The sequence below is a fragment of the Ovis canadensis genome, chromosome 2 (assembly GCF_042477335.2).
Source record: "Ovis canadensis isolate MfBH-ARS-UI-01 breed Bighorn chromosome 2, ARS-UI_OviCan_v2, whole genome shotgun sequence".
Lineage (NCBI taxonomy): Eukaryota > Metazoa > Chordata > Mammalia > Artiodactyla > Bovidae > Ovis > Ovis canadensis.
The window spans coordinates 7,657,884-7,680,199 of NC_091246.1; the positions used below are offsets into that span (position 1 = coordinate 7,657,884).

A 22,316-nucleotide genomic window follows, 5' to 3' on the forward strand; every position below is an offset into this window, starting at 1 on the left:
ACAGTAATACTACTAATAATTAAAATCTGAAAATCTTTGATTTTGCAAAACCGTTGGATGGGGAAGAGGACTTTTTAATTAAAAGTGTCTTTTAAGTGTAGAATGACATACATGGTGACAGGAAGAGGTAAGAGAAGAATCAAAGGGAGAAAATGGTCCATAGAAGGTGCTCATTCCGACAGCGCCGACTATAGCCACCATAACTAGGAGTGTGTCAGCCACCAGCACTCGCCAATGATCAGTGGCGGTGAAGTGCCAGGAAAGTTGCCTGGAGAAGTGATGGTCATGGGCTGCAAAGCTTCTATCGTAACAGTAGTCCTGACTAGCTCTGACATTCACCCCCAAAGAAAGGCGGGCATACTTACTATCTGAGCTGGAAAGGTTTTTAAACATTACCAGTTCCAACTCCTTCACTCGAAAGTTAAGGGAGTTGAGACTCAGGAAATGGAAGGTTTTTGTTAGGTTACACAGTCACTGACAAATTTCCTGACACTCAGTTCAACCCTGCTTTTCTCTAACATCAATGCTAATATTTTAAAAAGTAAAAGGCATCCTCTTAGCATAAACAGATGTTGGGGACTCCATCGTTAAGTAAAACCAAGCCTCTGTCACAAGTGAGGCATTGTGTTTAGGTCTGCACATGCATTAATTCTCTTAACCCATGTAGCACCCTCAAGGTGATGATATTAAGTTAACAGAGGTGGAAACAGGAATTGAAGGAGGTAAAGAGAGGGATAGTTTAAGGTCAGCTGGCTGGTAACTAGATCCTAGATCCATCAGAGCCTAGGATCACCGTCCTAGGCACTAACTTTACCTCCCTCTACCCCATCAGTGTCACCAAGGGTCCATCTGCATAAAAACACCTGCCTGGGTTGTCCCAAATTTCAGTTGACTGTTTGGGAAAGTTCCAAGCTAGACTTCTCTAGACTTAGCCTGGAAACCCCAGGAAGTCACTAAGTAGATTCTTTCTGGGTCTAAGTCTCTTTACTCTCATCAACTCCTGTTCCCAGCTTTTATGGAATATACCCAGTGTCCTTGGCACAGGCAAGCAGTTGGATGGGGAAGAGGACTTTCTAATTAAGAATGTATTCTAAGCGTTCGATGATGTATGAGGTTAGGTGGGAGGAGAGAGCAGGGATAGGAGAAAGAATAAAAGATGCTCATTTAGGAGGACAGTCCCTACTTTCAGCTGGAGAATTGTTGCGGTCACCATAACTTTGTACCTCTGCCATTAGCACTCATCAAATGAGCACAGAGAGTGTCTAGCAAAATCAATAGAGAAGGCCCACACAGTTTGTACTTCTCTGTGGGTACTGGGGCCTTCGATTTTGTGTAAATCTGTGAGCAGCTGACATGGATGGTAGTTTTGGCCAAGCTTCCAAGTCCACCTCCATCTCCCCTATCAGCATTCCCTGTTCTACCAACTTTCAAGTGATGGCCAGGGTCTCCTACAGTATCAACCTGCTCTCAGGCCTTGATGAAACACCATGTATTGGTGGGTCTTGGTCCTCTCCCCGGCAAAGGAGGGGAATGAATGAGGTTTCCCTCATATGCCTGGTCCACGGGGGATTTTCTGTGATTCCAGGTTTCCCAAAGGCTAAAAGAGAAACCACCTCTCCCAGGAAGATTTCCCTAATGGTCCTGTGAGGAATAATCACTCTCTCCTCTGAATTCTTTGTACTTTTAGGAAACTGTACATTTACTCTCCAGTTTTGGAATCTCCCCTAGACATGACACTTTTTGAGAATGATGACTCTGTCTGGGTCATCTCTACCCTGTCCAGCATCTTGCACTATGGGGTGTACACAGCAGGCACTCAGCAAGTGTCCCGCAAATGCGCACATGGATGATTCTGAACAGCGTGGGAGAAGAGAAAAGGTGAAATAGAATCAGAGGCACTAATCTATGACTCCCTGGATAAAGGACAGAGAGAATCAGAAGACAGAGTGTGTTCTTGGCCGGATACAAACAGCAGGACCTTTGGACTCAGGGTAATTCTGATGACAACAGTTATTGGCCGTACATCCGGGGCAAATTGCTTCACCTCTGTGGATCTCAATCCCCTCCTCTCTATCTCTCTTTACATATGTTGTCATGCTTAAAAGACATAGTGGCTATACCATCCTTGGCACACCGTGGCTGTCCAGATGGGACTACATTGTTAAAATGCTAGAGAATCTCAGAGTGATGTCAAAGATGAAATGGGGGAAAGGATAAAAAACAAAATACAGCAACACCAGGGAGAATGGGTATCCTAAAGACGATGTGACTGGTGTATCAAGAGCTGGTAGGATGAGGGCTCAAAAAAGCACAAGTCCTCCTCAAATTTACTGGCAGACTCTACTCAGAAATCATAACCCATACCCCCTCCCCGCTCATTGGCTTTGCTACTGTTATAAGACTTGCATGTTAAAAGCCACCTCCCCACTGACCTCTCCAAGGCCAAAGCTCTGACTCCACATTTGGAATGAGCTCCCCTATGTCTTTCACTGCTAGCTATGGGAAGTATGAGAGAACGGGCTTTTGGACTTCACCCCCCGCCCCCCTGCCCTTGACCGCCCCCCCCCCCCCCATCCCTGCCCTCACCACATCCCACCTCTCTGCTCACCTTCTCTTCCTCTTCTGGCTAACACCCCCCCACACACCTCCCAAACAGAAAATTCTTCTAATAAGAAAATTCACATCTGAAACAGGATCCTTTCTCTCTCTCTCTGCAGGTTTTTATTTGACCAGGGGCTCTCAGGCCTGGCTTTGCTGTTGCCTTTGGAAGGTGGCTGGCTGGGGTAGCAAGGCAAAATGTGTACACATCTGTAGGGTGCCCTCAGTTCAGGACCTTCCTGGGACTGGGGTACATGGGCTTCGGCCACCTCTGTTTGCAATTGAGAGAAAAGAGGGAATCAATGAGAAAGGCTTGACTCTGCGACACGGAGCGGAGGACCAAGAGGCAGCTTAGCCCCAGGAGGCAGAGAGGAAGGGCAAAGGGAGGGTTTCAGTGGAACCAAGAGGAAACACAGTAAGGGAAACGAGAACCTTGAAGCAGTGGCTTCAAAAGTTCAGAGGGAAATATTTACCTGGGGTGTTAGTGGTGAAAGGAAATCACTGAATTTCAATAGGGATGGGGGGGATGGGGTGTAGTGGTGAATGGGATTTATTTCTGGGCAAAAATGAAGTAATCAACAGCAGTCACATTTCAGAGGGCTGGATGGGAGACACCGCTGTTTCACCAGCCTGGAACTGGAGACCTGGGACCAGAGGTCTGGGCTCCTGGTCTGCTGCATGACCTTGCCGGGGACAAGTCACCCTGCCCCTTTGGCTGCCAGGCCTTATTTCCCTTTTCTGAGAAAGGAGGAGTTGGGAGTAAACGATCTCCCTGCTACAGTTTAAGAGCTCTTTTGTTCCCTGTGAGAATGGTTCCTTGTAAGGAGGAGAAGCTTCAAAAATGCGTGTTGATTTGAATCGGATGCCTCACATCATTGCCAGTTCTTGTGTGCTTAGAGGACACGTCCTTTGCATGTCTCCATACCAAACATGGAACAGTGTTCTCTGGAGGACATGGGTGAATGCCAGTACCCCTCCACCTCATCCTTCCCCGCGGTTCTCCAGGAAGATAGAGACAGAGTGAAAGAAACAGTTAGAGTCAGTCTGAATGTTGGTACCATCTGGGTGGTACTAGAGGTTGATCCCGGGGGACACATCCTCATGGAATGGCCACAGGCAATCCTGCACACCATCTAAGCCTAATTAGCATAAGCCTGCCTCAAAGCTGTAAGCAGGCAGAAGCAGGCAATGAAAGTGCCAGAGCCCATTCATTCACCAGCCAATGACCGTCTGGGGCACCTGCACAGATGAGGAAGTAGAGGCCCAGGAAGGAGGCTGCCCTGGGTCTCATGACCAGCATCAGATGCTTGAACCCTCGTCTCTCAAATGCGTCCCTATCTTCTGGCAGCCAGATTTGCTGTGAAAGGGCTGCACAGCCCAGCAGAAGCTTGATGTTTATTTATTTTTATTGTCTCTCTCTCTCTCTTTCTTTTTTTTTTCTGGTCTCAACTCACCCCAAAGGTAGAGGGCATGCACAATGGGGCAAGTTCAAACACAGAAGGGCTTGCAGGGAGTTTCCCAAAACTTCTGCCCAGGCCACCTGGGGTGAGTTGTCCAGGCTTTGGAGTCAGGATCACTCTCAGGATCCCTGCACTTTCACCGCGCCAGGGCAGTGTGGTGTGGCCACGCCACTCCAGCCCAGGTGTAGATGGGTCTTCCTCCCACACATTGATCACGCTCCTCCCTGTCCTAAAAGACATCTGTTTGGTAATTACGCATTCTACTTCCTGAGTATATCTCTCTCTGGTTCATTTCTAAACACCCAACATCCAACACAGTATCTGGTACCTTGCAGGTGCTGCATAGAGTCTATCATTAAAATTATAAAATAAAGGAAGGGAGGGAGCAAACAAGGAAGGCAAGAGAAGGGAAGCAGGGGGACACTTCTCTATCACTCTGTTCCTTACAAGAGCACCATCATATGATTAATATAATCACTTTGTTTAGAGCGTACTAAGCGCCATGTGCTTTACATGAATTCTCTCACTTGGTCTTCACAACAAAACTACCAGTGCAGCCCATTCTGCAGAGAAAACAGAGGCTCAGAAAGGTTAGCAGCTTGTCCAAAGCAACACAGCTTAGAATCCATGTCCATATAAGTCCCAGACCCCACTTCTTAATCACATTACTGCACCAAGTGCCAAGTGGCACACACATTATCCTGGGCTATCTGAAGACATGCCCCACCCCCTCCAGAAACATTTCTGCAAGTTCAACAGCACCAGCACAAGCAAGTGGAATTGAACCACAAAAAGGCTGCTTTCCGTGTCATTCTTCTGCCTGGTGCTCAATTCTGGACTAAGAATCAGTGGCTCTTTACAATTAGCTTTTCGTTGGTTCTGCCTGCCTTGCCTCGCTTTACTGGGACCAGAGACCTGCCCGGGCCTGGCTGCCTATCTGGAGTTTGGGGTGCCTCCCTGCTTTGTCCTTCAGCATCTGAACCTCCGTTACTAGCCTCCTAGCCTATGGGCTTCTGACTCAGCTTTGCTCCATTGCACAAGCTCTATATTGCAGTGTTCTTCAGCTTTCCTTCAAGGCTGCTGTCCTGCTCTTGGCTGCCTCCCATCTTCCATTCCATCTGCATGGGCTGAAATGTCTTCCTCTCAAAAAACTCCTAGGTGGAAGGCTAGCCCCTCATCCCTCAGAATGTGAATTTATCTAGAGATAGGTCTTTAAGGAGATAATTAAGCTACAATGAGGTTATTGTGTTGGGCCCTAATCCAATATAATGGTTGTCCTAAGAGGAAGAGATTCAGATACAAGGGGAAGACAACATGAAGACATGGGATGGAAAAGGTGCCCTGTACAGGCCAAGGGCAGAGGACTTGGAAAGTCCAACCCTGCAGACACTTTGATCCCAGACTCCTAGTCTCTAGGGCTGTGACAAAATAGACCTCTGTTGTTTAAGCCAGTAAACAACATGGTGCTGTGTTTGTGGTAATCCTAGCAAACTATAATACTGCCATTCAACAAGTTTTTTTTAAGCTCTCCCCCTGAAGTTTCTCTAAAATCATTTGCTGCTTTGTACTCAATTCAGTATCCTTCTTGGTTACAACTCATTGTCTCAGCTTAACTCCTACTGTGGGCAGGGCAAGTACTGCGAGGATATAAAAATGGCTGGTGCGGTCGCCTCACAGGAAATGCTCCTCCCAGGAAAGAGCTGCTTCTGCGCTCCAGCTGGAGACCCTGCTGTGTACTGAGCATGTGCCTAGCTGCTTCTGGGCCAAGATGTCTCCTATGACCCTCACAAGCAACCTTGTATAACAGGCACTGTTTATAGATGAGAAAACTGAGCCTCAGAGGGGTGAGGTCAACCTGCCCAAGGTCACACACCACTAACTGGGAGGAAGGAGTGGAATTCAAGACTCCTGATTTCAAGTTCAGTTCCCCTACAGCTGAGCCAGACCTCCACTAGGAGGACCTTGACATGCGCTGGTACTTACATTGCATAAGACATTTTAAGTAGCCTAGCGCTGATGTACACAGGAGGATGTGTGTCGACCAGACGCAAATTCTATGCCATTGTATACAGGGGACTTGAGCATCCCACAGCTTTTGGTAACTACGGTGGGTCTGGGAACAAATGCACCGGGGATACCAAGGGAAAACTGTAAGGATAATAATAACGGGCAATGTAGTGGTCTCTCGGCTAAGCACAGACATCCCCTTCCATGCTCATAAGAACCCAGTGAAGTGGGCTTGACTGATCTTCCTTGACAGAGAAGGAACAGGTGCAGAGAAGCTAACTGGCTTCTCTCCAAGGATCTCAGCTAGAGAGTGGGAGAATCCCACTTGGGCTAACTCTAAAGCCAGAGCTGTCTTCTGGGATGCTCTCCTTCAGGGGGAAAAAATCTCTTAGCCCACGGTCAAGGTTCTTGTGCCCCAGCTCAGCCACTTTGCTGCTATATGTCAATGGGTGGGCAGTCTCCCCAGCAAGGGCATCCTCAAATCCTCCCCTATGAAATAGGAGGGTTGTATCACACGGCCACAGAGGTCCCTTCCACCTGAGACCCTCTGTAACTCTGAGATCTCAGGTCTTTCAGACGTCCCTGCCTCAGTTCCTACTGAAGGGAATATAAGGTCATGGAGGAGTGGGGAGGAGGGAAAAGAAGGCCATTTCAGGCCCTCCAACTTCAGGATGTCCACTAGCTGTGATGTCCACTAGCTGTGGAATACGAGCAGAGGTGAGAGGATGTGGGGATGAAAGGGGGAATTTAGGTCAACAATCTGGTTTTTCAGGAGGCTAAAAAAAAAATTAAAAGCTAAAAGTTGAAGCTGGTCCTTTTTTTTGTTTGTTTTGTTTTCCCTTCCATGGTTTAATGGCTGGTATCAAAGCCACAGAGAAATGCTTGAGAGAGCAATCCTATGGAAAGCTTTTATCTGTCTAGAGGAGGGTGATTAAAACAGACAGATTCGGGTTAAGTATGCCCATGGCCCCTGCACTTGGTTCAGTGGTGGGGGAGGACCACCAGGTGACCCTGGAGGACTCAGCAGCACCAGGCAGGTGCCTGAGGGACTTCAGCATCCCCATTCCTCCAGGCCGGCGTACCTTGGCTCAAAGGATGGCGCTTAGGCTCAGTGGAAGGAGAAGGCTTGGAGGAAGTCACACTTGGCTAGAGGCTTCTCCACACTCTGCTGAGTTCTGGCTGTCTCTCCCTCTGGGTGTGAGAGGCTGGGATATCAAGAGCGACCCTTTGGGGCAATTCACAAGGTCAAGATCAGGTCTAGGCGGAGCAGTGTGACCAGCATCCATGGCAGCGCCTGTGTCTGCTCCCTGCCTGTGGTCTTCTTCCCTGCTGGGAACCATCGCCCAAAAAGTCCCTGATATTATCGGTCCACTCACTTTTCTTCTTTTTTTTTACACTAGCCTTGTGACCTTGGATGAGCTCATTCAACTCTCTGAGGCTGTTTTCCCATTTGTATTCCAGGGATTAAACAGTCTCATTCTGTATACTTCACAGGGTTTTGTTGTTTTTTTTTTCTTTTGAGAGAGAGAGAAAGGAGATAAATGGATGCATATTTCCTTGTAAACTGTTTAAGGCCATTTGGATGTAAGGCAAGGTGAACAAGAGTATGTCTAAGGGCTCCTAAAAATCCATTTTCTGTATTAATACACAGACTTACATAACACACTGGGGATGGCAAAGTGCTTTTAGGGGCTCAAGGTGCATCCGTGTTTCCCTCTAGACTGTGGCTCTCCAGGGTGCCTCCTTCACTCACATGAAAGCAGGCTCTGTGAATATAGCACGGTCAGAGTTCTAGAGACCAGCAAGCATGCGTTCAGGTCCTGGCTCTGCCGTGCACGAGCGTGACGCATGGAGAGTCAGAGCATCTCTCTCTTAGAATCAGTCTTCTCATCTGTAAAATGGGGATGATGCGATCTACCTCTGCTGGTTGGAGGGGGAACTAAAGAGATAATAAGCGTATCCAGACTTGGCACATGGGCGCTGGCGATGGTTGGATGGCATCACCGACTCGATGGACATGAGTTTGAGGAAGCTCTGGGAGTTGGTGATGGACAGGGAGGCCTGGCGTGCTGCAGTCCAGGGGGTAGCAAAGAGTCGGACATGATTGAGCAACTGAACTGAACTGAAGCATTTGTACTGTGGAGACTTAACTGTTGGAATCCGAGCTCTGCTGCTTGTTAGCTTGTAGCCTTGGGCAAAATCCCTTCACCTCCCTGATAGTTTTCTCAACTGTAAACTGATAATAACAGTACTTAAGGCACAGTGACATTTTGAGGATTTAGTTAGAGAATACAAATACTCATCTGCATAGCACATGATAAATGTTAGCTATGCTGTTTAATCAGTATTAATGATAAACGTCTGTGCCTTTTCCTCCAAATTGGGACCATTTTCCCCCTTCTTCTGTGTGGTTAAACTTTATCCTTTCTGAGGCTGTTCTCTGAAAGAGAGAGACCTGTTCATCACTCTCTTTTTCACACGTTGTCATTGAAATTGGTTCATAAGGGCTTTAAAAAAGGAAGTGGGAGGGGGAGAGGGAGAAGAAGATAAGGAAGAAAGGGAGGCAGGGGTGGAGGGGAAGAGGAGTCAGGATGAAGAGGAGGGGAAGAGTGGAGGAGGAAGAGTTACATGTTTTCTTCTGTTTACCCTTAAAAGTTTCCCCAGTGGACTCGGGTGCTGACATTAAAGCTGCCCCACAGAAGAGCGCTGACCTTTGGTCTTTTTGATGAAGACCCACTAACTTCAGAGATAATAACATTGCTTCTCAGAAAACCCTCAAGCCAAAGCCCCCTGCCGCCCACACTCTTCACAGCAGCCCCAAGCTCACCCTTCACATTCACAGAATCAGGCACAGTCAGGACTGGAGGCTCCCTCAAAAATCATTCAACAGCCTTTAACACCCAGCCTCCCGTCTGAATCACCTGTACTTCTCTACAAGTGACTGTGTATCTCCAGAATCAGACAACTTCTGAGCCCCTGAAGAACAAGGCCTTTGCACCTTGGGGCATTTCTTGGTGCTCACCAGTATGCTCAGCCGTGCCTGACTGACCCCATGGATTGTAGCCCACCAGGCCCCTCTGTCCACGGGATTTCCCAGGCAAGAATACTGGAGCGGATTGCCACTCCTTATTCCAGGGGATCTTCTCCACCAGGGATCAAACCCTCATTTCGTGCATTGGCAAGTGAATTCTTTACTACTAGCACCACCTGGGAAGCCCCAGTGCTCACCCAGAGTGAGCCAAAATCGCTTCCCTTTCCTCTCCACACAGTGGTGTGGGATCTGGACTGCAGGAACCCACAGAGTTATTCAGTGCGCTTTACCCAAGGGAGCCCTAGAGCTGTCTGAGGCTTTCACTGTGTTATCCTTGGCTCTTCTTTTCCCTAAATCAACATCCTCAAGTCCTTTCTGATTTATTAATCTGTCCATTCACCAATTCTTTCAACACATAGTCACCAGGCATCCACTGTATCAGGACCCAGCTGGACATTCAAGTATAGAGATATACCCTCTGCTGAGAGACCTGCTGATCCTTAATGTTAGCGCCAGCCCTTCTGTTAAGGCAACACAGATACAATACAAGTTGATACTATGCAATTAGGAAGATCTACTATCACCAGCATCTGCCTCCTCACATTATCCCTAGGACCTGATTTGTCCTAATGGCTCTCCAAGCCGCATGAACCTCCCGAGAAATCAACAGAGCCACTATTGACGGTGTGCCACGTACAAGACCAAGATCTTTATGTGCATCAGCCCACTGAATTACTATACCTACTCTACAGGATAAGTTCTCTTGGTCCCAGTTTACGGGTAAGGAAACTGAAGCTCAGAGGTGGACTGACTGGGCAAAGGTCGACAATAACGCAAACAGGATTCGGTGCCAGCTCTTTGATTCCAAAGCCAGGTGCTTAGCCAATGCCTTAAGTTTTCTATGGCTAAATATAAGCAGAAATTATTTTTTACTTAATACTTATTTTCTCATATACTCAACATTTTACTCTTCCTTATGTTAATTACACACTCTGCCGGTGATAACAACACAAGAAGCATTCTTAAGACTCCTTGGAGTTTTAACGTGTACAAAGGACCTTAATTATTTCATTCACTTCTCCCAAGAACTCTCTTTAAGACGTTATGTTCACAATTCACACAAATGGGGGAAATGAGGCTCTCAGAAGGTAAAGAGTACATCTCTTTACATCTCTGCATTTAGAGCCTTAAGAGGCTGCTGAGGACCTAAGTACTCAATCAACATTTGTTGAACAGATGAATGAGCAGTGACTGAATGAATGAAATAAATGCCTAATACTTGTGAAGAAACTCAACCGGAGGATTCTGAGGTTTGGATTCATCTTTGTAGTACTGGAGTAAGAGTTCTGACTTGGAGGCAGAGCAGGCATCCTGGTGACAATGAGTAAGCCCCTCTGTCTCCAGGGCCTCAAATGTCTATCCATCGAGTAGGAGGTTGGCATTGGTGGGCACCAGGTCGATTGCGTAAAATACTGAAAAGAGCAACCAGAGGTCAGGAAAGACGCTTGCGGTGCGACTAAGTTGTGTGACCCGAGGCAAGTCGTGCTTTCTCTGGCCTCCTTTTCTCATCTCTGAAAGAAGATCGTGGTGAAATCGCTTCTGGGGCTTTTCTTCAAATGTAGGGAGATTTCTAAATTGGGAGTGATGAGACATGAACTTGTGTCCTGATTTGCCACTAAGGTACTATTGATCTGGTGCAAATTCCTTCCATCTGGGGTAGCGTCATGACTTTCATGGACCCTGTAGGCTTTTTCTTTCTCCCTAAATATATATAATTATACTTTATGACTGCATTGGTATAAAGATGTATATAATCTTTTTATATACACATGAAGGGTGTAAAGGGTAAAGATTTATATAATCTTTATATTACATATTTAAATATATATAATGAAGGGTGGTTTCATTATCATATATGTATTATTATGCTAGCTTTTTTCTCCTGATTTAAAAAAGAAACATGAAGCCATTTTTATGGGCCTCTTAAAAGTGCTGTGGACCTCAGGCGTTGCGTCAACTGCAGCTAACGGATGAATCGGCCTTGGGTCCATCTCTAAGAAGACGGGTCTTCATCTACAGAATAGCATCGGAGGAGGCTTTGAGTGCCTGCTGCCTGCCAATCCAGGGAGCTCGGAGGGATACAGAGGATTCCCACACGGGAGAGTCCAGTGATGTGACTTTCCTAACCGGCGGAGGCCCACAACAAGTTATGTGGAAACACACCCTAGACAGTGTGGGCTGCGCTCTGGACACAAAAGCTCCTCTGGGGCGGGCCTGCTGTCACCTCACCCTGGCGCACACAGCTAGGGGCGAGCCTTTCGGGGAGTGAGAAGGCAGCCAGAGACGAGAAAGGGATGTGGCCAGACAGGCAGATCCCTGCTTTGCTGGGCTGGGGGCATCTGGAATCACTCTCCAAAGCGGGGAGGGGGGCGGGGCAGGCCAGCAGTGGGACTGGATGTTTGCCAAGTGCGCGCCGCGTGCCAGGCACCGTGCTTGGCTCCTTGTGTGGAGCAGGTCAGTTTCCTTTCACCATATCGGAGCACTGTTACCTCCACTTTACAGATGAGAGAACTGATACTCAGACAAGCCCAAGCCAGAGTAACTCGCAAATGACAGAGGTGGGATTCAAACCCAGGCAATGGGTCTCGAGGGTTCACGTTCCTAAGTTCTGAATTAGGCTGGCCAGTCAGGGGAAAACTGACTACATGAGGACAAAGGAGAGTTAATTATAAATAAATAAAGCATAATAGAGTAAGTTCTAGTGGAGGTATAAGCCAAAGAGCTCAGCGGAGGGAACACTTGACTCAGACAAGAAGGCTCCGGGAAGTTTTCTTGGATGAATGACATAACTAAGCTTGTGTAAGGAATTTGGCGGGAGAGGAGGGGTAGGGGGTGGGAGGCTGGGCAGACCAGCTTTCTAGCAGTCAAGAGCTGTGGTCACTGGAAGGTGACTCTGGAGATGGAGAAGACATCTGCTTTTGACGGCACTGAGGGAGCTCTTAGAGGGAAACGGCATAGCTAGATTGTGCAGGGTGGGGAATGCCAGACGGAGAGATTGGAAGTTTATTCCATAGACAACAGGGACTCTTTGGTGGGTTTTCAGAAACAGAGTCCATCAGGGTAGGGATCATCAGCTAGGGATTTCATGATGCTCTTACTGGTAGAGTCACAGAACTGAAAGAATCAGACTCCTTTCTCCGGACACCCTGTCCAGTGCCTGTGGGCAATCCCGAGCCCTTCAGCCTTAAAGACTTATAATGAAAGGCATGGGATGTAAGCAAAAATTTTGAAAAGAGGGCTGATATACTTTTCAGATACGAGTTTTCTATTGTTTAACTATCCAGTAAAAAATCATAAATTATAACTCAAATCAAAAGAACTCTTTAAAACTCCAGATGGGTAGGTGGTATTTAATCATTCACTGGGACTTCAGATTTTGAATTTTATTCCACTAGGTGGAGAATGATCTAGCTCAGCTTTGAGCTTGCTCTCTAGCTGACCTTGATCAAATATCATCTACCTTCCCGGGCTTGGTCCTCTCGTTTACTCAACCAGGAGAGGGTGGGGAGTTGAATCTCTAAGTTGTTCCCTAACTCTGATCATCTATCACACAAACTCTTGAGGTGCAGTGTTGTATCACCTGTGACTTCATACTCTGAGTACTGAGCCTAGGACCTGAAACAAAGTAGAGCCGATGTATAATCACTGAATGCATCAAATGAACTGAGCTTTTAATTCAAGCTCCTGTGGAATCTTTAGCGGATTTTTAAACAGAAGGTTTGAAATAGGTGACCATTTTTTTTTTAAACAAAAAAGCATAAAAACAAGCAGATCAATAACACAGACAGGCTAGAGTTTCCTCTCTAGCTGTAAAAGGTGTTGAGGAACTCAAAGACTCTGGAACAGAGAAAAGACTGAGGGGAGGAGGCCTAGGACCCTGCAAGGTCAAAGGGCAAACCAAATGTGAAAGAAGTTAATGCTAGAGAGGATGTGGAGAGAAGGGAGCCCTCCTCCACTGTTGGTGTGAATGTAAACTGGTGCAGCCACTGTGGAGAACAGCATGGAGGTTCCTTAAAAAACTAAAAATAGAGCTACCGTACGACCCTGAAATCCCACTCCTGGGCAGATACCTGGAGAAAACCATAATCCAAAAAAGATCCATGCATCCAAATGTTGATTACAGCACTATTTGCAATAGCCAGGGCATGGAAACAACCTAAATGTCCGTAACAGAGGAGGGGATAAAGATGTGGTGTATATATATACAGCGGAATACTATTCAGCCATAAAAGCAGCAAAATTGTGCCTTCTGCAGAGATGTGGACAGAATCCACAGACTGTCAACCAGAGTGAAGTAAGTCAGAAAGAAAAAAACAAATAGTAAACATCGCTTATACGTGGAACCTAGAGAAATGGTACAGATGAACTTACTTGCAAAGCAGGAACAGAGACACAGATGTAGAGAATGAATTTATGGATACCAAGGGGGAGGGGGATGAACTGGGAGACTGGAACTGAGATATAAACACTAGCATGTAGAGAGCGGAAAGTGAAAGCGTTAGTCGCTCAGTCGTGTCCTCGTGTCCGACTCTCTGCGACCCTATGGACTGTAGCCCGCCAGGCTCCTCTGTCCATGGGACTCTCCAGGCAAGAATCCTGGGTTGCCATGCCCTCTTCCGGGTGACCTTCCTGACCCAGGGCCTACGTATAAAACAGATAACTGCTGAGAACCGTCTGTACAGCACGGGGAACTCTACCCAGTGGTCTGTGGTGACCTAAGTGGGAAGGGAACCTACTATTTAAAAAAGAGGGGGTACATGTGTAAGTGACTCTCTTTGCTACACAGCAGAAACTAACGCATCACTGTAAAGCAACTATACTCCCATACATTAAAAACATTCCAAAACCTGAAAAAGCAAGGGGGTGGGAATAGTGTTCTATGAACACCAGATAATTCTGTTTCATCAGACAAGTCCATGTTAGACAACTCTTCTCAACCAGTGAACATGTGGTAATGTTCCTGTAGACATTTTTGATCAACCCAGCTAGGGAAGGGAGGCTGCTTCTGCTTCTTGTGGGCAGAGGTCAGGGATGCTGCTAAACATCCTAGAGTGCCTGGGACAAACTCCCACAACAGAGAATCACCCTTTCCAATATCTCCACTGTGCTGAGGTTGAGGACCCCTGATATGAGGAACTAGGAAATGTTATGGTAGAAAATAATGCTTGAGGAGGAAGTTGAATGTGATGCTAAGGAATTCTAGCCTGACCTAGAGGATTTGTAGTGGGATGTAGTGAACTCTGGGACTAATTCTATATAGTACTTGACCTTCGGGAAGTCACTTAACTTTCCCATACCCCTCAGCTCTCTCAATCTGGAATATTGGGATTATAAGAGTATCTATTTCAGAGGGTCCTTGTGAAGATTAAAGAGTTAATACACACAGAGTCCTCAGATCAGCGTCTGGCACATATTATGTGCTAAATATGTTAGCTATTATCCTTACCAGGTGTAGGTAATAGGGAGCTACAGTAGACTCAAGTTTGAGAGAGTAACAAAAGAATCGCTTCGGCTGCTGCTAATGCTAGAAAAATGATCTAGAGGTGCATGATCACCGTGTGACTGTTATATCCACTCAATGAATAATCCTCCTTCAATCAGCTTCTGCTTCAGATGACATGGCAAGCGGGATGTGTGCGGGTCTGTGTGGCTGTTCTCAAGCCACTCCCAGTCGGGGCTCTGTTTTCCAGATATCCCAAGCCCACATCCAACTGCCTCTTCAGTCCAGGACCCTCACATTTTTAATGAATAAGTGGAAGAAGACAGAGGAAGCCAGATGGAAAGATGGAAAGGCAGGAAGCCTTCCACGAAAGCGGCTGCCAGTGACACACAGCGCTCACAGGGATTCCAAGGGCAGAGCTGGGGGCGTGTTCTAGAGGATTGTTCGAGCTACTGATACTGTTCTCTGGGAGCCCTTGTTTGTAAACAGATATTTCTGCTGATGCTGGGCTTTGTAAGGGCGGACAGAGTCTGGTGGGGGTGGGGGTGGGTAGCGGAGAGTGTGGAAGAAAAAGGCAGGTTGTGTCCGCGAGCCTTAGACCGTGTGTTTGTTGTTGAGAATACAAAGACCTCACTGTATTAAATGAAAATGCTTGTTTTACAAGGCGAGTGGGAATATGATAGGTACATGTCGAAAATGCTTCGGAAACTGAAACAACTTCATGCCACGAGGGCTTCCTCCTACATCATGCGTCCAGGCGCACACACGGATCCTGAAGGCTCAGAGTCTTTAGACCAGGGCTTGGGGGCAAAAGACAGTCCCAGAAGCTAAGTGACCACCAGCTCCCTTCTCTGCCCGCTCTATGCAGCCATCCCTTTCCCCACCAGCCCTGCCTCTATTTCACATTCTCTATTGGGTTCCCACCACCTGCTGACCCAAGGTAGAAGCCGTTATTGATCTAAAATATTAGAGTTGATAAAGGGGCCTCCATTCACCTAGACCCAGATCCAGAGCACTGCTGGGAATACTTAAAACCATGTCACTAAGCAGGACGAGCACTTGAATTTCTTTTTCAAAGTAGTTTTCAACTTCTGAAGTGAGATTTTATAACTGTGCTCCAGTAGAAGTGAACGGTTCAGTGGAGGTTTCTCAGGAGATTTTCGTCAAGGACTCACCGTAGTGTGAGGACAAGAACTGGAGTCTCCTAACTCTTGTCCTTGGAGAAGGCAATGGCACCCCACTCCAGTACTCTTGCCTGGAAAATCCCATGGACGGAGGAGCCTGGTAGGCTGCAGTCCATGGGGTCGCTAGGAGTCGGACACGACTGAGCGACTTCACTTTCATTTTTCACTTTCATGCATTGGAGAAGGAAATGGCAACCCACTCCAGTGTTCTTGCCTGGAGAGTCCCAGGGACGGGGGAGCCTGGTGGGCTGCCATCTCTGGGGTCACACCGAGTCGGACACAACTGAAGCGACTTAGCAGCAGCAGCAGCAGCAGCAGCAGCAGCAGCAGCAGCAGCAGCAGCAGCAGCAGCAGCAGCAGCAGCAGCAGCAACTCTTGTCCTAGCTCTAGCATGAGAAAAGTGAAAACTGAAAGTGTTAGTCACTCAGTTGCATCTGACTCTTTTTGGCCCCATGGACTGTAGCCTGCCAGGCTCCTCTGTCCGTGGAATTCTCCAGGTAAGAATGCTGGAGTGGGTAGACATTCCCTTCTCCTGGGGATCTTCCCAATCCAGAGATAGAACCCAGGTCTCCCACACTGCAGGCAGATGCTTTACTATCTGAGTCACCAGGGAAGCAGAGAGGCTGGTAAATAGGCTCCATGGATGGAAGGACAGATTGTTGAGGGCATGGACTGATGGAAGGGTGGAAAGATCAATGTATGGAAGGGGGATGAAGGGAGGGTGGGAAGGAGGGAAGGTGGGTGGATGTTGGGTGATGCTTGGAGATGGAAGAGTAGATGGATATTTGGATTCACAGATTCCTGGGTAAAGTCCACAGTGAATAATTATGATAAGGACCACCTCAGGCCACTTTGGAAGTGAACTTGCCCAGTTTAAAACTCAGAGAAACTCAGAGAACAGAGTTTGAATAAACAAAGTTGTAGATTATATTTCTAAGGAATAAACGAACTTCTCCTCAGAGAGAAAAAAAGTCCCCAATTCTATTTACTCCAAGGGTACAGATGAAGGAAAGTGCAATTCCTCAGTCTGATATGACAACTCAGCATCAACATTCTCATTTTCACAGATCTCCTAGAGTGTTCAACTTTGAGAGCTGGGACCAGGCTTCAGGAAATGACCTCTTAGGTCTCCTTCTTTTAGGCATTTAAGTCATCATTTGGGGGCCATAGACCCCTTTTAGAAAGTGATGAAAACTTTCAACCAGAAAAATGTGCACAGTCTCAAATTTTTACAGAAAATGTCTTGAGGACAAGTGTCTTCAAGCCCTCCTGGAGCATAATGCAAGGAACCCCTCTTCCCCCTATTGGTTTAAAATATTAGTGCTATTCAGATATTTCAGTTGGTACTGGTATTAGCAAGGAAATAAGTGGTAATGATGTTCACCAAAATATTAAGTAATAACTAAACAATTACTAAGCAATGACACCAATAGTTAATTCAAATCGTGACAATGGTATAACTGACCCTCTACTCTTGGTCTCATATGATTCATTCTCCACATAGAGGTCAAACTGATCTTTGGAAAACAAACACCAGACCTTGTTACTTCCTCGGTTGAAACTCTGATAACTTTCTAGTTCATCTAGATCCAAATCCACATTCCACAAGCTGGGCTACGTTTAGCTTCAGAAACATAGGTCTCCTAATGGCTTGACTGCCTGCTTCTTCAGCCTGCTAAATCTTCTTTGTCCTGCCTCACGGTCTAGGCGCTGGCTCTTCTGTCTCTTTCTCTCTCTCTCTGGAACTCCATTTGGCTTTTCATAGGGCTTGTTCCTCCTCACCTGTCACTCAAGCTTCAGCCTGGCCACCTACGTCAATCCCCTTCTACTGTGGTCACTCTCCACAGCGTCCACTCTCAGTGCCTGTCACTGTTGCTGCTGCTGCTGCTGCTGCTAAGTCGCTTCAGTCGTGTCCGACTCTGTGTGACCCCCCAGACAGCAGCCCACCAGGCTCCTTGCCCCTGGGACTCTCCAGGCAAGAACACTGGAGTGGGTTGCCGTTTCCTTCTCCAATGCATGAAAGGGTCACTGTATAAGCCCCTTACAACTGATTCCCTATGTATGGTCTTTCTCTCCTCACAAGAATACTAAGTCCACGAGGGCAGGGACCTGCTCTGTCTCTCAGCATTGCACCTCTGAGAGTATTGGGCACATACTACATTTTTATTGCCTCTATGGAGATGCATAGAGGGTCTTAGGGAAGCTTTGGTGTGTGGTTTAATCTCCCCCACTCTTGGGACTTCAGATTTCCCAGCTATAAAAGGACAGCTTGGGTCCTACCCAACTAAAATCTCTATGACCAAGTTCAAGTGAGCTGGGCTCAAATCCCAGAAAAATATGACCGGAGAGAACAATGGTCAGGAGAACCGGACTCTTGTCCTTCTCTGTCTCTGAGTTGGAGCAGAACTTGGAATCATTTCCCTGCCTCCTCTGGACATCAGATTCTCTCCACCTGTGGACTGAAGAGACCAGATCAGACGTGCTGCAAAGTTACAGCATTCATGCGTCCAGAAGCTCATTCACGTATCTGCCGAACCCCAGCAATGTGCCAGCCCTGGGAAGGTGTGCTGAGATGGCAGGCATGCTTCTTGCCCTCACTCTGTGCTCACATCCTCTGGGAGGTCTCCAGGGCGCAGGGGAGGCTTGCAGGGCACATCCTCCCTGCGGTAGCTGGTTCTTTAGCAGCTCTCTCCAGGGACAGGATAGGAGAAACTGAGAGAAAGCCAGGGGGAAAAGGACTTAAAGCCAATAGAATGATATACTGGCTCAACAGAAAGAAGGAGGCTTAGTAACAGGGGAAAGGTGGCAGGAATATGTACAGGGATTGGGTCAGCTCAGAGAAACCAGAGCCGTGTCGAATGGCTGTCATTCACAACAAGTTTGCCCTCATTGCCTGGCCCTTCTGAAGGCTCATCATCATTTCTCAAAGCACCTTTCCTTTCAGCCGTCCTCTTTTCTCCCTTATGCGGAGCCATCTCCCGTTCATTTCACAAAGTCGGCTGAGCTCCACCAGCATGGCTGGCGCTGTGTGACAGGTAGGAATAAAGCAGCAATAACGACAGAAATGGTCTCTGCTCAGACGCAGCCTGGACACGAGTGGAGAAAGACAAGTATGAAGGCATCGCAACAGCGTGACAAATGCAGTAAGGAGCTGTTGGGTTTGATTCGGGTGGTGATAGACTGGATCGTCCAATCGTTTCCTAGTGTCATACTCCTAAAAGCTACTCTAGGTCAATGTCCTTAGTGGAGACAGGAATCAAAAAGTGTTTATTGTTCGACTTTGACTTACAGTTCGACATGTGAAACGTCACGCACGGTATACATCCTTACGCAGGGCAAGGTGCACATTCCACACGCACCCCACCTACTTCAAGAATCCCCAGCCCTTCAAGGGGAAGGGACCTCTTTTAGTCCCCAAAATCCCAGAGTACTTTCTAGCCCCCATAGCCAAGACAGATGTGCAGCAACACAGCTTTTCTGCTTCTGAGCTTTTCCAGGACTGTATTAATTGCTTAGTTATAGCAGTTACCATGATGTCTTGTAGCTGTGTACCAGTCTGCTCCCGCCACTAGGACTGGGAGTTCCCCAAGGGATGGAACTGAGCCCTGTTCTTTTTAATCTGCATCTCCTAGCTCAATGTGTAAGACGCAAAGACGTAAAGGTTGCTCAGTAACTGCCAAATAGATGGGTGGATGGATGGATGGAAGGAAGGAAGAAAAGAAGGAAAGCTTACCTCTCTGAATAAACTGCCATTTCCCATTCAACTTTGCAGAATGTCTAGGACAGAGGTTTGGCATGTAAGAAATACTTAAGTTAATAAACCGCCGTATGACATTTCTAATAAGCTCGCTAACGTGAACCCATAGATGAATCCAGCATCTAACACTGTAAAGGAAAACAAAGTGGTCTGGTGGAAAAAGCACTGATTTGGGAGTCAAGAGATCCAAGTTCTAGTTTCAATTTTGCTACCAGTTTGTGTGCTTAACCTCGCTCAACTCAGTTTAACAAGTTAACTTGCCTAGATCTCAGTTTCTTCATCTAAAAACTGAGCAGATTTTATAAAGCAGACTCTATTGTCTTGGGAAAGGGAAGAACAAGATATCATATTTGTTGCTAGCAGATCAGCTCTAATCAGCCCAGTGGGGTTTTTTGTAAAGGAGTAATCCTGAGAACTCACTACTGGCTCTACAGAGGCTTAATCAGCTCCAATGAGAGCATATCACAAACCAGCCTTGTTACTCCAGAGTCATTCTTCTGCTCAGAACCCCTGGTTCTCACAGCATACCACCTACATCAGGCCCAAACTGGCTCTGAATGTATCAGTTCCCTCGTCGGATGGTGAGAGGGTCACCATCTCTGCCGAGCATGTTCCTGGGGGAACATTTCTCAGGCCCTGATTCCCAAAAGTGAAAGGGGCTCAGTCGTGTCTGATTCTTTGCGACCCCATGGACAATAGGCCATGGAATTCTCCAGGCCAGAATACTACAGTGGATAGCCTATCCCTTCTCCAGCAGATCTTCCTAACTGAGGAATCGAATCAGGGTCTCCTGCATTGCACGTGGATTCTTTACCAGCTGAGCTATCAGGGAAGTCTGATTCCCAAAAGAGGAATCCAGAAACATGTTTGGCAGAGCGAATCTTTGAAAGTTTATTAGCTCCTGGTAGACTACGTAAAAATGGGAAATGCTCTGGTGGACATCAATGGCCTTTTTGTTCAAAAGTTACTGGCAAATAAAATATATTCTGAACAACAAAGAGATTTCTTAGCCAATCTCTTTAAAGTCTTATAATGTTCATTCCAGTTTTCCTTCCATCTCTCCTTCTATTCCTTCTCTTCTGTTCTGCAGTCTCTGTAGATGGTTGCATTAGTGGGGGTAGCCTCATCCATCCAGCCAGCCAGCTAGCCAGCCATCTATTTAGCATTCACATATATTCATCTCTCACGGAACAGTTACTGAACAGTTACTGTATTCCAAGCAATGCGCTAGGCCCTGTGGATAGAGAGAAAATTAAACTGGCCTCAGCTCCAGTTCCACGACCCTTAAGCCGTGAGGCCTTCAGCAAGTCATGTCACTTTCTAAACCAAACTCTGAGGGTCCGGCGTGCAGCCCTCGGCACACGGCCAGCACACAGGCAGTGCTCATTATGAGCTGGCGGCTTTTATTACTGTTATTACCACTGAGAATGCGTCTCCTCCCTCAAGGGTATATAAACAGCGGATAGAGGATTCCAGACCCCAAGGTCACCCCAAGGGCTCACAAGATCAAGGCCAGCCGATGGGAGGCCCGCCAATCACAAAGGAGGGAAAACCCAGGCAACAGATATGACAGCTGGGACACTCGAGGCCCAAAAAGGACCTGCGAAGGGGGACCAGGGTGGAAACCGGAGAAGACAGCAAAGCTTGGGATATGTGCTGCGGTGCACACACAGAACAAACGCTTCGCAAACGGGCGAAGGACAGAGTGGGAAAGACCAAGGTTAATCCGGGGCTTGGATTAGAAAGGCCGCGATATGAGTTGACTACACTGTCCCTCCCCCACTCCGTGTTTGGGAAGGCCAGATTATCTTTTCCCTTCTGACTTCTTTGCTCAAGGGGAAATGGAATTAACCACTGTGTAATGTTTCTGAGTGTGACGCACGGGCCAGGTCATGTGTTTTGGTTACGTAATACAACATGCCTGAGGTTCCCAAGCTCTTTCTCCCAGAATCATTAGAAACGTAGCTGGTTCCTTTATCCACTCATGCATTCATTAAACAAAAAAATCTCTGTATTTCCTTATAAGTGAGGTGCTTGGCCAGGCAGTGGAGAAGCTGAGAGGACCCCTAATTTGCACAGGATAAAATGTGACAAAGAATTCCAGGTGTTTTGATAAATGTGTGCAGAGGGTATAGAGACAGATGGATAAGAGAGGTGGGAAACAAGCGGTATTTGGGGAAGAGTCAGAAAGGGTTTCCCAGAAGAGAAACATTGAGCAGAATCCTCTAGAGGCTTAAGGGCTCTGCAACACACTGCCTGCAACATTTCTCTGTGGGGATAGAAAGGTACGTCAAGGATCTAGGGGATGTAGGAGGTACATCAAGCAAAGAAAATGATGGGGAGAAGCCTATGGCATTTATCTGGGGGACTGTAAATAACTGCAGGGCTATTGAAGGGCCTCTAGCTAGAGGCAGTAGAGGCAGGTTAGCATTGCAGCAAGATTTGACCGCGGAAAGCTGAAGGACAGGTTGAAGGAGGTGCCGGAGTTGAGGCTTAGAGAAGTGGACACTTACAATACTAAGGAAAGAGTCAAAGCAAGAGCTGAAGAAAGCCTAAGCTAAGAAAGGGGAAGGTTGGCTATAAACATGTTAAAAAGGCAGGACAGACAGGATAAATATGGTGGTAACATATTTAGGGCAGGCGACACTAGATGAGGACAGAAGGAATTTTGGAAAAAAGAGGATTCAGCTTTGGACACGTTGAGTTTGAAATGCAGGCTGACATTTTCAACAGACAGCTGGGTCTGTGAGTCCAGAGTCCAGCAGAATCTGGAGATAAA

At 47.1% G+C, this 22,316-nt stretch overlaps 1 protein-coding gene across 1 annotated transcript in view; it reads right to left on the minus strand.

Annotated features, from left to right (window-relative positions):
• The window catches only part of PAPPA (pappalysin 1), a 262,349-nt gene that overhangs the window by 229,267 nt on the left and 10,766 nt on the right, over positions 1 to 22,316 (minus strand). The gene's annotated exons all lie outside the window — the stretch shown is intronic.